Source organism: Danio rerio, chromosome 3 (genome assembly GCF_052040795.2).
Source record: "Danio rerio strain M-AB ecotype USA chromosome 3, GRCz13ab, whole genome shotgun sequence".
In the NCBI taxonomy this organism is placed as follows: Eukaryota; Metazoa; Chordata; class Actinopteri; order Cypriniformes; family Danionidae; genus Danio; species Danio rerio.
Window position 1 is genome coordinate 53,254,749 of NC_141023.1, and position 16,717 is coordinate 53,271,465.

Sequence of the window (16,717 nt, forward strand, 5' to 3'; positions counted from 1 at the left end):
AAGTGAAAATCTATGTCTCTGACTGAGTTTGCATTACTGTGATTTGACCTCTCTGCTGGCTGAGATAAGCTCATTTTCAACGTCCAATTCAGAATGTAATAAAACCAGATCCAGCCATAAAATGCATCATTCTTTTTTGTTTTAGACAACATTTCATGCACTGTTAAACATGTTAAAGCAAGTTGCAAGTGAAAATCTATGTCTCTGACTGAGTTTGCATTACTGTGATTTGACATCTCTGCTGGCTGAGATAAGCTCATTTTCAACGTCCAATTCAGAATGTAATAAAACCAGATCCAGCCATAAAATGCATCATTCTTTTTTGTTTTAGACAACATTTCATGCACTGTTAAACATGTTAAAGCAAGTTGCAAGTGAAAATCTATGTCTCTGACTGAGTTTGCATTACTGTGATTTGACCTCTCTGCTGGCTGAGATAAGCTCATTTTCAACGTCCAATTCAGAATGTAATAAAACCAGATCCAGCTATAAAATGCATCATTCTTTTTTGTTTTAGACAACATTTCATGCACTGTTAAACATGTTAAAGCAAGTTGCAAGTGAAAATCTATGTCTCTGACTGAGTTTGCATTACTGTGATTTGACATCTCTGCTGGCTGAGATAAGCTCATTTTCAACGTCCAATTCAGAATGTAATAAAACCAGATCCAGCCATTAAATGCATCATTCTTTTTTGTTTTAGACAACATTTCATGCACTGTTAAACATGTTAAAGCAAGTTGCAAGTGAAAATCTATGTCTCTGACTGAGTTTGCATTACTGTGATTTGACCTCTCTGCTGGCTGAGATAAGCTCATTTTCAACGTCCAATTCAGAATGTACTAAAACCAGATCCAGCTATAAAATGCATCATTCTTTTTTGTTTTAGACAACATTTCATGCACTGTTAAACATGTTAAAGCAAGTTGCAAATGAAAATCTATGTCTCTGACTGAGTTTGCATTACTGTGATTTGACCTCTCTGCTGGCTGAGATAAGCTCATTTTCAACGTCCAATTCAGAATGTAATAAAACCAGATCCAGCTATAAAATGCATCATTCTTTTTTGTTTTAGACAACATTTCATGCACTGTTAAACATGTTAAAGCAAGTTGCAAATGCAAATCTATGTCTCTGACTGAGTTTGCATTACTGTGATTTGACATCTCTGCTGGCTGAGATAAGCTCATTTTCAACGTCCAATTCAGAATGTAATAAAACCAGATCCAGCTATAAAATGCATCATTCTTTTTTGTTTTAGACAACATTTCATGCACTGTTAAACATGTTAAAGCAAGTTGCAAGTGAAAAATCTATGTCTCTGACTGAGTTTGCATTACTGTGATTTGACATCTCTGCTGGCTGAGATAAGCTCATTTTCAACGTCCAATTCAGAATGTAATAAAACCAGATCCAGCTATAAAATGCATCATTCTTTTTTGTTTTAGACAACATTTCATGCACTGTTAAACATGTTAAAGCAAGTTGCAAATGAAAATCTATGTCTCTGACTGAGTTTGCATTACTGTGATTTGACATCTCTGCTGGCTGAGATAAGCTCATTTTCAACGTCCAATTCAGAATGTAATAAAACCAGATCCAGCTATAAAATGCATCATTCTTTTTTGTTTTAGACAACATTTCATGCACTGTTAAACATGTTAAAGCAAGTTGCAAGTGAAAATCTATGTCTCTGACTGAGTTTGCATTACTGTGATTTGACATCTCTGCTGGCTGAGATAAGCTCATTTTCAACGTCCAATTCAGAATGTAATAAAACCAGATCCAGCCATAAAATGCATCATTCTTTTTTGTTTTAGACAACATTTCATGCACTGTTAAACATGTAAAAGCAAGTTGCAAGTGAAAATCTATGTCTCTGACTGAGTTTGCATTACTGTGATTTGACCTCTCTGCTGGCTGAGATAAGCTCATTTTCAACGTCCAATTCAGAAAGTGATAAAAACAGATCCAGCCATAAAATGGATCATTCTTTTTTGTTTTAGACAACATTTCATGCACTGTTAAACATGTTAAAGCAAGTTGCAAGTGAAAATCTATGTCTCTGACTGAGTTTGCATTACTGTGCTTTGACCTCTCTGCTGGCTGAGATAAGCTCATTTTCAACGTCCATTTCAGAATGTGATAAAACCAGATCCAGCCATAAAATGCATCATTCTTTTTTGTTTTAGACAACATTTCATGCACTGTTAAACATGTTAAAGCAAGTTGCAAGTGAAAATCTATGTCTCTGACTGAGTTTGCATTACTGTGATTTGACCTATCTGCTGGCTGAGATAAGCTCATTTTCAACGTCCAATTCAGAAAGTGATAAAAACAGATCCAGCCATAAAATGCATCATTCTTTTTTGTTTTAGACAACATTTCATGCACTGTTAAACATGTTAAAGGAAGTTGCAAGTGAAAATCTATGTCTCTGACTGAGTTTGCATTACTGTGATTTGACCTCTCTGCTGGCTGAGATAAGCTCATTTTCAACGTCCAATTCAGAATGTAATAAAACCAGATCCAGCCATAAAATGCATCATTCTTTTTTGTTTTAGACAACATTTCATGCACTGTTAAACATGTTAAAGCAAGTTGCAAGTGAAAATCTATGTCTCTGACTGAGTTTGCATTACTGTGATTTGACCTCTCTGCTGGCTGAGATAAGCTCATTTTCAACGTCCAATTCAGAATGTAATAAAACCAGATCCAGCTATAAAATGCATCATTCTTTTTTGTTTTAGACAACATTTCATGCACTGTTAAACATGTTAAAGCAAGTTGCAAGTGAAAATCTATGTCTCTGACTGAGTTTGCATTACTGTGATTTGACATCTCTGCTGGCTGAGATAAGCTCATTTTCAACGTCCAATTCAGAATGTAATAAAACCAGATCCAGCCATTAAATGCATCATTCTTTTTTGTTTTAGACAACATTTCATGCACTGTTAAACATGTTAAAGCAAGTTGCAAGTGAAAATCTATGTCTCTGACTGAGTTTGCATTACTGTGATTTGACCTCTCTGCTGGCTGAGATAAGCTCATTTTCAACGTCCAATTCAGAATGTAATAAAACCAGATCCAGACATAAAATGCATCATTCTTTTTTGTTTTAGACAACATTTCATGCACTGTTAAACATGTTAAAGCAAGTTGCAAGTGAAAATCTATGTCTCTGACTGAGTTTGCATTACTGTGATTTGACCTCTCTGCTGGCTGAGATAAGCTCATTTTCAACGTCCAATTCAGAATGTACTAAAACCAGATCCAGCTATAAAATGCATCATTCTTTTTTGTTTTAGACAACATTTCATGCACTGTTAAACATGTTAAAGCAAGTTGCAAATGAAAATCTATGTCTCTGACTGAGTTTGCATTACTGTGATTTGACCTCTCTGCTGGCTGAGATAAGCTCATTTTCAACGTCCAATTCAGAATGTAATAAAACCAGATCCAGCTATAAAATGCATCATTCTTTTTTGTTTTAGACAACATTTCATGCACTGTTAAACATGTTAAAGCAAGTTGCAAATGCAAATCTATGTCTCTGACTGAGTTTGCATTACTGTGATTTGACATCTCTGCTGGCTGAGATAAGCTCATTTTCAACGTCCAATTCAGAATGTAATAAAACCAGATCCAGCTATAAAATGCATCATTCTTTTTTGTTTTAGACAACATTTCATGCACTGTTAAACATGTTAAAGCAAGTTGCAAGTGAAAATCTATGTCTCTGACTGAGTTTGCATTACTGTGATTTGACATCTCTGCTGGCTGAGATAAGCTCATTTTCAACGTCCAATTCAGAATGTAATAAAACCAGATCCAGCCATAAAATGCATCATTCTTTTTTGTTTTAGACAACATTTCATGCACTGTTAAACATGTTAAAGCAAGTTGCAAGTGGAAATATATGTCTCTGAATGAGTTTGCATTACTGTGATTTGACATCTCTGCTGGCTGAGATAAGCTCATTTTCAACGTCCAATTCAGAATGTAATAAAACCAGATCCAGCCATAAAATGCATCATTCTTTTTTGTTTTAGACAACATTTCATGCACTGTTAAACATGTTAAAGCAAGTTGCAAGTGAAAATCTATGTCTCTGACTGAGTTTGCATTACTGTGATTTGACCTCTCTGCTGGCTGAGATAAGCTCATTTTCAACGTCCAATTCAGAATGTAATAAAACCAGATCCAGACATAAAATGCATCATTCTTTTTTGTTTTAGACAACATTTCATGCACTGTTAAACATGTTAAAGCAAGTTGCAAGTGAAAATCTATGTCTCTGACTGAGTTTGCATTACTGTGATTTGACCTCTCTGCTGGCTGAGATAAGCTCATTTTCAACGTCCAATTCAGAATGTAATAAAACCAGATGCAGCTATAAAATGCATCATTCTTTTTTGTTTTAGACAACATTTCATGCACTGTTAAACATGTTAAAGCAAGTTGCAAGTGAAAATCTATGTCTCTGACTGAGTTTGCATTACTGTGATTTGACCTCTCTGCTGGCTGAGATAAGCTCATTTTCAACGTCCAATTCAGAATGTAATAAAACCAGATCCAGCTATAAAATGCATCATTCTTTTTTGTTTTAGACAACATTTCATGCACTGTTAAACATGTTAAAGCAAGTTGCAAGTGAAAATCTATGTCTCTGACTGAGTTTGCATTACTGTGATTTGACATCTCTGCTGGCTGAGATAAGCTCATTTTCAACGTCCAATTCAGAATGTAATAAAACCAGATCCAGCCATTAAATGCATCATTCTTTTTTGTTTTAGACAACATTTCATGCACTGTTAAACATGTTAAAGCAAGTTGCAAGTGAAAATCTATGTCTCTGACTGAGTTTGCATTACTGTGATTTGACCTCTCTGCTGGCTGAGATAAGCTCATTTTCAACGTCCAATTCAGAATGTAATAAAACCAGATCCAGACATAAAATGCATCATTCTTTTTTGTTTTAGACAACATTTCATGCACTGTTAAACATGTTAAAGCAAGTTGCAAGTGAAAATCTATGTCTCTGACTGAGTTTGCATTACTGTGATTTGACCTCTCTGCTGGCTGAGATAAGCTCATTTTCAACGTCCAATTCAGAATGTAATAAAACCAGATCCAGCTATAAAATGCATCATTCTTTTTTGTTTTAGACAACATTTCATGCACTGTTAAACATGTTAAAGCAAGTTGCAAATGAAAATCTATGTCTCTGACTGACTTTGCATTACTGTGATTTGACATCTCTGCTGGCTGAGATAAGCTCATTTTCAACGTCCAATTCAGAATGTAATAAAACCAGATCCAGCTATAAAATGCATCATTCTTTTTTGTTTTAGACAACATTTCATGCACTGTTAAACATGTTAAAGCAAGTTGCAAGTGAAAATCTATGTCTCTGACTGAGTTTGCATTACTGTGATTTGACCTCTCTGCTGGCTGAGATAAGCTCATTTTCAACGTCCAATTCAGAATGTAATAAAACCAGATCCAGCCATAAAATGCATCATTCTTTTTTGTTTTAGACAACATTTCATGCACTGTTAAACATGTTAAAGCAAGTTGCAAGTGAAAATCTATGTCTCTGACTGAGTTTGCATTACTGTGATTTGACCTCTCTGCTGGCTGAGATAAGCTCATTTTCAACGTCCAATTCAGAATGTAATAAAACCAGATCCAGCCATAAAATGCATCATTCTTTTTTGTTTTAGACAACATTTCATGCACTGTTAAACATGTTAAAGCAAGTTGCAAGTGAAAATCTATGTCTCTGACTGAGTTTGCATTACTGTGATTTGACCTCTCTGCTGGCTGAGATAAGCTCATTTTCAACGTCCAATTCAGAATGTAATAAAACCAGATCCAGCCATAAAATGCATCATTCTTTTTTGTTTTAGACAACATTTCATGCACTGTTAAACATGTTAAAGCAAGTTGCAAGTGAAAATCTATGTCTCTGACTGAGTTTGCATTACTGTGATTTGACATCTCTGCTGGCTGAGATAAGCTCATTTTCAACGTCCAATTCAGAATGTAATAAAACCAGATCCAGCCATAAAATGCATCATTCTTTTTTGTTTTAGACAACATTTCATGCACTGTTAAACATGTTAAAGCAAGTTGCAAGTGAAAATCTATGTCTCTGACTGAGTTTGCATTACTGTGATTTGACCTCTCTGCTGGCTGAGATAAGCTCATTTTCAACGTCCAATTCAGAATGTAATAAAACCAGATCCAGCCATAAAATGCATCATTCTTTTTTGTTTTAGACAACATTTAATGCACTGTTAAACATGTTAAAGCAAGTTGCAAGTGAAAATCTATGTCTCTGACTGAGTTTGCATTACTGTGATTTGACCTCTCTGCTGGCTGAGATAAGCTCATTTTCAACGTCCAATTCAGAATGTAATAAAACCAGATCCAGCTATAAAATGCATCATTCTTTTTTGTTTTAGACAACATTTCATGCACTGTTAAACATGTTAAAGCAAGTTGCAAGTGAAAATCTATGTCTCTGACTGAGTTTGCATTACTGTGATTTGACATCTCTGCTGGCTGAGATAAGCTCATTTTCAACGTCCAATTCAGAATGTAATAAAACCAGACCCAGCCATAAAATGCATCATTCTTTTTTGTTTTAGACAACATTTCATGCACTGTTAAACATGTTAAAGCAAGTTGCAAGTGAAAATCTATGTCTCTGACTGAGTTTGCATTACTGTGATTTGACCTCTCTGCTGGCTGAGATAAGCTCATTTTCAACGTCCAATTCAGAATGTAATAAAACCAGATCCAGCCATAAAATGCATCATTCTTTTTTGTTTTAGACAACATTTCATGCACTGTTAAACATGTTAAAGCAAGTTGCAAGTGAAAATCTATGTCTCTGACTGAGTTTGCATTACTGTGATTTGACCTCTCTGCTGGCTGAGATAAGCTCATTTTCAACGTCCAATTCAGAATGTAATAAAACCAGATCCAGCTATAAAATGCATCATTCTTTTTTGTTTTAGACAACATTTCATGCACTGTTAAACATGTTAAAGCAAGTTGCAAGTGAAAATCTATGTCTCTGACTGAGTTTGCATTACTGTGATTTGACATCTCTGCTGGCTGAGATAAGCTCATTTTCAACGTCCAATTCAGAATGTAATAAAACCAGATCCAGCCATTAAATGCATCATTCTTTTTTGTTTTAGACAACATTTCATGCACTGTTAAACATGTTAAAGCAAGTTGCAAGTGAAAATCTATGTCTCTGACTGAGTTTGCATTACTGTGATTTGACCTCTCTGCTGGCTGAGATAAGCTCATTTTCAACGTCCAATTCAGAATGTAATAAAACCAGATCCAGACATAAAATGCATCATTCTTTTTTGTTTTAGACAACATTTCATGCACTGTTAAACATGTTAAAGCAAGTTGCAAGTGAAAATCTATGTCTCTGACTGAGTTTGCATTACTGTGATTTGACCTCTCTGCTGGCTGAGATAAGCTCATTTTCAACGTCCAATTCAGAATGTAATAAAACCAGATCCAGCTATAAAATGCATCATTCTTTTTTGTTTTAGACAACATTTCATGCACTGTTAAACATGTTAAAGCAAGTTGCAAATGAAAATCTATGTCTCTGACTGACTTTGCATTACTGTGATTTGACATCTCTGCTGGCTGAGATAAGCTCATTTTCAACGTCCAATTCAGAATGTAATAAAACCAGATCCAGCTATAAAATGCATCATTCTTTTTTGTTTTAGACAACATTTCATGCACTGTTAAACATGTTAAAGCAAGTTGCAAGTGAAAATCTATGTCTCTGACTGAGTTTGCATTACTGTGATTTGACATCTCTGCTGGCTGAGATAAGCTCATTTTCAACGTCCAATTCAGAATGTAATAAAACCAGATCCAGCCATTAAATGCATCATTCTTTTTTGTTTTAGACAACATTTCATGCACTGTTAAACATGTTAAAGCAAGTTGCAAGTGAAAATCTATGTCTCTGACTGAGTTTGCATTACTGTGATTTGACCTCTCTGCTGGCTGAGATAAGCTCATTTTCAACGTCCAATTCAGAATGTAATAAAACCAGATCCAGCTATAAAATGCATCATTCTTTTTTGTTTTAGACAACATTTCATGCACTGTTAAACATGTTAAAGCAAGTTGCAAATGAAAATCTATGTCTCTGACTGAGTTTGCATTGCTGTGATTTGACATCTCTGCTGGCTGAGATAAGCTCATTTTCAACGTCCAATTCAGAATGTAATAAAACCAGATCCAGCTATAAAATGCATCATTCTTTTTTGTTTTAGACAACATTTCATGCACTGTTAAACATGTTAAAGTAAGTTGCAAGTGAAAATCTATGTCTCTGACTGAGTTTGCATTGCTGTGATTTGACATCTCTGCTGGCTGAGATAAGCTCATTTTCAACGTCCAATTCAGAATGTAATAAAACCAGATCCAGCCATAAAATGCATCATTCTTTTTTGTTTTAGACAACATTTCATGCACTGTTAAACATGTTAAAGCAAGTTGCAAGTGAAAATCTATGTCTCTGACTGAGTTTGCATTACTGTGATTTGACCTCTCTGCTGGCTGAGATAAGCTCATTTTCAACGTCCAATTCAGAATGTAATAAAACCAGATCCAGCTATAAAATGCATCATTCTTTTTTGTTTTAGACAACATTTCATGCACTGTTAAACATGTTAAAGCAAGTTGCAAGTGAAAATCTATGTCTCTGACTGAGTTTGCATTACTGTGATTTGACCTCTCTGCTGGCTGAGATAAGCTCATTTTCAACGTCCAATTCAGAATGTAATAAAACCAGATCCAGCCATTAAATGCATCATTCTTTTTTGTTTTAGACAACATTTCATGCACTGTTAAACATGTTAAAGCAAGTTGCAAGTGAAAATCTATGTCTCTGACTGAGTTTGCATTACTGTGATTTGACCTCTCTGCTGGCTGAGATAAGCTCATTTTCAACGTCCAATTCAGAAAGTGATAAAAACAGATCCAGCCATAAAATGGATCATTCTTTTTTGTTTTAGACAACATTTCATGCACTGTTAAACATGTTAAAGCAAGTTGCAAGTGAAAATCTATGTCTCTGACTGAGTTTGCATTACTGTGATTTGACCTCTCTGCTGGCTGAGATAAGCTCATTTTCAACGTCCATTTCAGAATGTGATAAAACCAGATCCAGCCATAAAATGCATCATTCTTTTTTGTTTTAGACAACATTTCATGCACTGTTAAACATGTTAAAGCAAGTTGCAAGTGAAAATCTATGTCTCTGACTGAGTTTGCATTACTGTGATTTGACCTATCTGCTGGCTGAGATAAGCTCATTTTCAACGTCCAATTCAGAAAGTGATAAAAACAGATCCAGCCATAAAATGCATCATTCTTTTTTGTTTTAGACAACATTTCATGCACTGTTAAACATGTTAAAGCAAGTTGCAAGTGAAAATCTATGTCTCTGACTGAGTTTGCATTACTGTGATTTGACCTCTCTGCTGGCTGAGATAAGCTCATTTTCAACGTCCAATTCAGAATGTAATAAAACCAGATCCAGCCATAAAATGCATCATTCTTTTTTGTTTTAGACAACATTTCATGCACTGTTAAACATGTTAAAGCAAGTTGCAAGTGAAAATCTATGTCTCTGACTGAGTTTGCATTACTGTGATTTGACATCTCTGCTGGCTGAGATAAGCTCATTTTCAACGTCCAATTCAGAATGTAATAAAACCAGATCCAGCCATAAAATGCATCATTCTTTTTTGTTTTAGACAACATTTCATGCACTGTTAAACATGTTAAAGCAAGTTGCAAGTGAAAATCTATGTCTCTGACTGAGTTTGCATTACTGTGATTTGACCTCTCTGCTGGCTGAGATAAGCTCATTTTCAACGTCCAATTCAGAATGTAATAAAACCAGATCCAGCTATAAAATGCATCATTCTTTTTTGTTTTAGACAACATTTCATGCACTGTTAAACATGTTAAAGCAAGTTGCAAATGAAAATCTATGTCTCTGACTGAGTTTGCATTACTGTGATTTGACCTCTCTGCTGGCTGAGATAAGCTCATTTTCAACGTCCAATTCAGAATGTAAAAAAACCAGATCCAGCTATAAAATGCATCATTCTTTTTTGTTTTAGACAACATTTCATGCACTGTTAAACATGTTAAAGCAAGTTGCAAGTGAAAATCTATGTCTCTGACTGAGTTTGCATTACTGTGATTTGACCTCTCTGCTGGCTGAGATAAGCTCATTTTCAACGTCCAATTCAGAATGTAATAAAACCAGATCCAGCCATAAAATGCATCATTCTTTTTTGTTTTAGACAACATTTCATGCACTGTTAAACATGTTAAAGCAAGTTGCAAGTGAAAATCTATGTCTCTGACTGAGTTTGCATTACTGTGATTTGACATCTCTGCTGGCTGAGATAAGCTCATTTTCAACGTCCAATTCAGAATGTAATAAAACCAGATCCAGCCATAAAATGCATCATTCTTTTTTGTTTTAGACAACATTTCATGCACTGTTAAACATGTTAAAGCAAGTTGCAAGTGAAAATCTATGTCTCTGACTGAGTTTGCATTACTGTGATTTGACCTCTCTGCTGGCTGAGATAAGCTCATTTTCAACGTCCAATTCAGAATGTAATAAAACCAGATCCAGCTATAAAATGCATCATTCTTTTTTGTTTTAGACAACATTTCATGCACTGTTAAACATGTTAAAGCAAGTTGCAAGTGAAAATCTATGTCTCTGACTGAGTTTGCATTACTGTGATTTGACCTCTCTGCTGGCTGAGATAAGCTCATTTTCAACGTCCAATTCAGAATGTAATAAAACCAGATCCAGCCATAAAATGCATCATTCTTTTTTGTTTTAGACAACATTTCATGCACTGTTAAACATGTTAAAGCAAGTTGCAAGTGAAAATCTATGTCTCTGACTGAGTTTGCATTACTGTGATTTGACATCTCTGCTGGCTGAGATAAGCTCATTTTCAACGTCCAATTCAGAATGTAATAAAACCAGATCCAGCCATAAAATGCATCATTCTTTTTTGTTTTAGACAACATTTCATGCACTGTTAAACATGTTAAAGCAAGTTGCAAATGAAAATCTATGTCTCTGACTGAGTTTGCATTACTGTGATTTGACCTCTCTGCTGGCTGAGATAAGCTCATTTTCAACGTCCAATTCAGAATGTAATAAAACCAGATCCAGCTATAAAATGCATCATTCTTTTTTGTTTTAGACAACATTTCATGCACTGTTAAACATGTTAAAGCAAGTTGCAAGTGAAAATCTATGTCTCTGACTGAGTTTGCATTACTGTGATTTGACCTCTCTGCTGGCTGAGATAAGCTCATTTTCAACGTCCAATTCAGAATGTAATAAAACCAGATCCAGACATAAAATGCATCATTCTTTTTTGTTTTAGACAACATTTCATGCACTGTTAAACATGTTAAAGCAAGTTGCAAGTGAAAATCTATGTCTCTGACTGAGTTTGCATTACTGTGATTTGACCTCTCTGCTGGCTGAGATAAGCTCATTTTCAACGTCCAATTCAGAATGTAATAAAACCAGATCCAGCTATAAAATGCATCATTCTTTTTTGTTTTAGACAACATTTCATGCACTGTTAAACATGTAAAAGCAAGTTGCAAGTGAAAATCTATGTCTCTGACTGAGTTTGCATTACTGTGATTTGACCTCTCTGCTGGCTGAGATAAGCTCATTTTCAACGTCCAATTCAGAAAGTGATAAAAACAGATCCAGCCATAAAATGGATCATTCTTTTTTGTTTTAGACAACATTTCATGCACTGTTAAACATGTTAAAGCAAGTTGCAAGTGAAAATCTATGTCTCTGACTGAGTTTGCATTACTGTGATTTGACCTCTCTGCTGGCTGAGATAAGCTCATTTTCAACGTCCAATTCAGAATGTAATAAAACCAGATCCAGCCATTAAATGCATCATTCTTTTTTGTTTTAGACAACATTTCATGCACTGTTAAACATGTTAAAGCAAGTTGCAAGTGAAAATCTATGTCTCTGACTGAGTTTGCATTACTGTGATTTGACCTCTCTGCTGGCTGAGATAAGCTCATTTTCAACGTCCAATTCAGAATGTAATAAAACCAGATCCAGACATAAAATGCATCATTCTTTTTTGTTTTAGACAACATTTCATGCACTGTTAAACATGTTAAAGCAAGTTGCAAGTGAAAATCTATGTCTCTGACTGAGTTTGCATTACTGTGATTTGACCTCTCTGCTGGCTGAGATAAGCTCATTTTCAACGTCCAATTCAGAATGTAATAAAACCAGATCCAGACATAAAATGCATCATTCTTTTTTGTTTTAGACAACATTTCATGCACTGTTAAACATGTTAAAGCAAGTTGCAAGTGAAAATCTATGTCTCTGACTGAGTTTGCATTACTGTGATTTGACCTCTCTGCTGGCTGAGATAAGCTCATTTTCAACGTCCAATTCAGAATGTAATAAAACCAGATCCAGCTATAAAATGCATCATTCTTTTTTGTTTTAGACAACATTTCATGCACTGTTAAACATGTTAAAGCAAGTTGCAAGTGAAAATCTATGTCTCTGACTGAGTTTGCATTACTGTGATTTGACATCTCTGCTGGCTGAGATAAGCTTATTTTCAACGTCCAATTCAGAATGTAATAAAACCAGATCCAGCCATAAAATGCATCATTCTTTTTTGTTTTAGACAACATTTCATGCACTGTTAAACATGTTAAAGCAAGTTGCAAGTGAAAATCTATGTCTCTGACTGAGTTTGCATTACTGTGATTTGACATCTCTGCTGGCTGAGATAAGCTCATTTTCAACGTCCAATTCAGAATGTAATAAAACCAGATCCAGCCATAAAATGCATCATTCTTTTTTGTTTTAGACAACATTTCATGCACTGTTAAACATGTTAAAGCAAGTTGCAAGTGAAAATCTATGTCTCTGACTGAGTTTGCATTATTGTGATTTGACCTCTCTGCTGGCTGAGATAAGCTCATTTTCAACGTCCAATTCAGAATGTAATAAAACCAGATGCAGCTATAAAATGCATCATTCTTTTTTGTTTTAGACAACATTTCATGCACTGTTAAACATGTTAAAGCAAGTTGCAAGTGAAAATCTATGTCTCTGACTGAGTTTGCATTACTGTGATTTGACCTCTCTGCTGGCTGAGATAAGCTCATTTTCAACGTCCAATTCAGAATGTAATAAAACCAGATCCAGCTATAAAATGCATCATTCTTTTTTGTTTTAGACAACATTTCATGCACTGTTAAACATGTTAAAGCAAGTTGCAAGTGAAAATCTATGTCTCTGACTGAGTTTGCATTACTGTGATTTGACATCTCTGCTGGCTGAGATAAGCTCATTTTCAACGTCCAATTCAGAATGTAATAAAACCAGATCCAGCCATAAAATGCATCATTCTTTTTTGTTTTAGACAACATTTCATGCACTGTTAAACATGTTAAAGCAAGTTGCAAGTGAAAATCTATGTCTCTGACTGAGTTTGCATTACTGTGATTTGACCTCTCTGCTGGCTGAGATAAGCTCATTTTCAACGTCCAATTCAGAAAGTGATAAAAACAGATCCAGCCATAAAATGCATCATTCTTTTTTGTTTTAGACAACATTTCATGCACTGTTAAACATGTTAAAGCAAGTTGCAAGTGAAAATCTATGTCTCTGACTGAGTTTGCATTACTGTGATTTGACCTCTCTGCTGGCTGAGATAAGCTCATTTTCAACGTCCAATTCAGAATGTACTAAAACCAGATCCAGCTATAAAATGCATCATTCTTTTTTGTTTTAGACAACATTTCATGCACTGTTAAACATGTTAAAGCAAGTTGCAAATGAAAATCTATGTCTCTGACTGAGTTTGCATTACTGTGATTTGACATCTCTGCTGGCTGAGATAAGCTCATTTTCAACGTCCAATTCAGAATGTAATAAAACCAGATCCAGCTATAAAATGCATCATTCTTTTTTGTTTTAGACAACATTTCATGCACTGTTAAACATGTTAAAGCAAGTTGCAAGTGAAAATCTATGTCTCTGACTGAGTTTGCATTACTGTGATTTGACCTCTCTGCTGGCTGAGATAAGCTCATTTTCAACGTCCAATTCAGAATGTAATAAAACCAGATCCAGCTATAAAATGCATCATTCTTTTTTGTTTTAGACAACATTTCATGCACTGTTAAACATGTTAAAGCAAGTTGCAAGTGAAAATCTATGTCTCTGACTGAGTTTGCATTACTGTGATTTGACCTCTCTGCTGGCTGAGATAAGCTCATTTTCAACGTCCAATTCAGAAAGTGATAAAAACAGATCCAGCCATAAAATGCATCATTCTTTTTTGTTTTAGACAACATTTCATGCACTGTTAAACATGTTAAAGCAAGTTGCAAGTGAAAATCTATGTCTCTGACTGAGTTTGCATTACTGTGATTTGACCTCTCTGCTGGCTGAGATAAGCTCATTTTCAACGTCCAATTCAGAATGTAATAAAACCAGATCCAGCTATAACATGCATCATTCTTTTTTGTTTTAGACAACATTTCATGCACTGTTAAACATGTTAAAGCAAGTTGCAAGTGAAAATCTATGTCTCTGACTGAGTTTGCATTACTGTGATTTGACCTCTCTGCTGGCTGAGATAAGCTCATTTTCAACGTCCAATTCAGAATGTAATAAAACTAGATCCAGCTATAAAATGCATCATTCTTTTTTGTTTTAGACAACATTTCATGCACTGTTAAACATGTTAAAGCAAGTTGCAAGTGAAAATCTATGTCTCTGACTGAGTTTGCATTACTGTGATTTGACATCTCTGCTGGCTGAGATAAGCTCATTTTCAACGTCCAATTCAGAATGTAATAAAACCAGATCCAGCCATAAAATGCATCATTCTTTTTTGTTTTAGACAACATTTCATGCACTGTTAAACATGTTAAAGCAAGTTGCAAGTGAAAATCTATGTCTCTGACTGAGTTTGCATTACTGTGATTTGACCTCTCTGCTGGCTGAGATAAGCTCATTTTCAACGTCCAATTCAGAAAGTGATAAAAACAGATCCAGCCATAAAATGCATCATTCTTTTTTGTTTTAGACAACATTTCATGCACTGTTAAACATGTTAAAGCAAGTTGCAAGTGAAAATCTATGTCTCTGACTGAGTTTGCATTACTGTGATTTGACCTCTCTGCTGGCTGAGATAAGCTCATTTTCAACGTCCAATTCAGAATGTAATAAAACCAGATCCAGCTATAACATGCATCATTCTTTTTTGTTTTAGACAACATTTCATGCACTGTTAAACATGTTAAAGCAAGTTGCAAGTGAAAATCTATGTCTCTGATTGAGTTTGCATTACTGTGATTTGACCTCTCTGCTGGCTGAGATAAGCTCATTTTCAACGTCCAATTCAGAATGTAATAAAACCAGATCCAGCTATAAAATGCATCATTCTTTTTTGTTTTAGACAACATTTCATGCACTGTTAAACATGTTAAAGCAAGTTGCAAGTGAAAATCTATGTCTCTGACTGAGTTTGCATTACTGTGATTTGACCTCTCTGCTGGCTGAGATAAGCTCATTTTCAACGTCCAATTCAGAATGTAATAAAACCAGATCCAGCTATAAAATGCATCATTCTTTTTTGTTTTAGACAACATTTCATGCACTGTTAAACATGTTAAAGCAAGTTGCAAGTGAAAATCTATGTCTCTGACTGGGTTTGCATTACTGTGATTTGACCTCTCTGCTGGCTGAGATAAGCTCATTTTCAACGTCCAATTCAGAATGTAATAAAACCAGATCCAGCTATAAAATGCATCATTCTTTTTTGTTTTAGACAACATTTCATGCACTGTTAAACATGTTAAAGCAAGTTGCAAGTGAAAATCTATGTCTCTGACTGAGTTTGCATTACTGTGATTTGACATCTCTGCTGGCTGAGATAAGCTCATTTTCAACGTCCAATTCAGAATGTAATAAAACCAGATCCAGCCATTAAATGCATCATTCTTTTTTGTTTTAGACAACATTTCATGCACTGTTAAACATGTTAAAGCAAGTTGCAAGTGAAAATCTATGTCTCTGACTGAGTTTGCATTACTGTGATTTGACCTCTCTGCTGGCTGAGATAAGCTCATTTTCAACGTCCAATTCAGAATGTAATAAAACCAGATCCAGACATAAAATGCATCATTCTTTTTTGTTTTAGACAACATTTCATGCACTGTTAAACATGTTAAAGCAAGTTGCAAGTGAAAATCTATGTCTCTGACTGAGTTTGCATTACTGTGATTTGACCTCTCTGCTGGCTGAGATAAGCTCATTTTCAACGTCCAATTCAGAATGTAATAAAACCAGATCCAGACATAAAATGCATCATTCTTTTTTGTTTTAGACAACATTTCATGCACTGTTAAACATGTTAAAGCAAGTTGCAAGTGAAAATCTATGTCTCTGACTGAGTTTGCATTACTGTGATTTGACATCTCTGCTGGCTGAGATAAGCTCATTTTCAACGTCCAATTCAGAATGTAATAAAACCAGATCCAGACATAAAATGCATCATTCTTTTTTGTTTTAGACAACATTTCATGCACT

At 35.0% G+C, this 16,717-nt stretch overlaps 1 long non-coding RNA gene across 1 annotated transcript; it reads right to left on the bottom strand.

Moving 5' to 3' along the window:
• Positions 1-515: 515 nt before the first annotated feature.
• Positions 516-16,156, bottom strand: LOC147846055 (uncharacterized). The gene is made up of 3 exons (XR_015481281.1): positions 14,857-16,156; positions 3,139-4,625; positions 516-1,463 (listed from the first exon to the last, which is right to left on the bottom strand). It is a non-coding gene; the product is annotated as an uncharacterized LOC147846055 (long non-coding RNA).
• Positions 16,157-16,717: the final 561 nt, after the last annotated feature.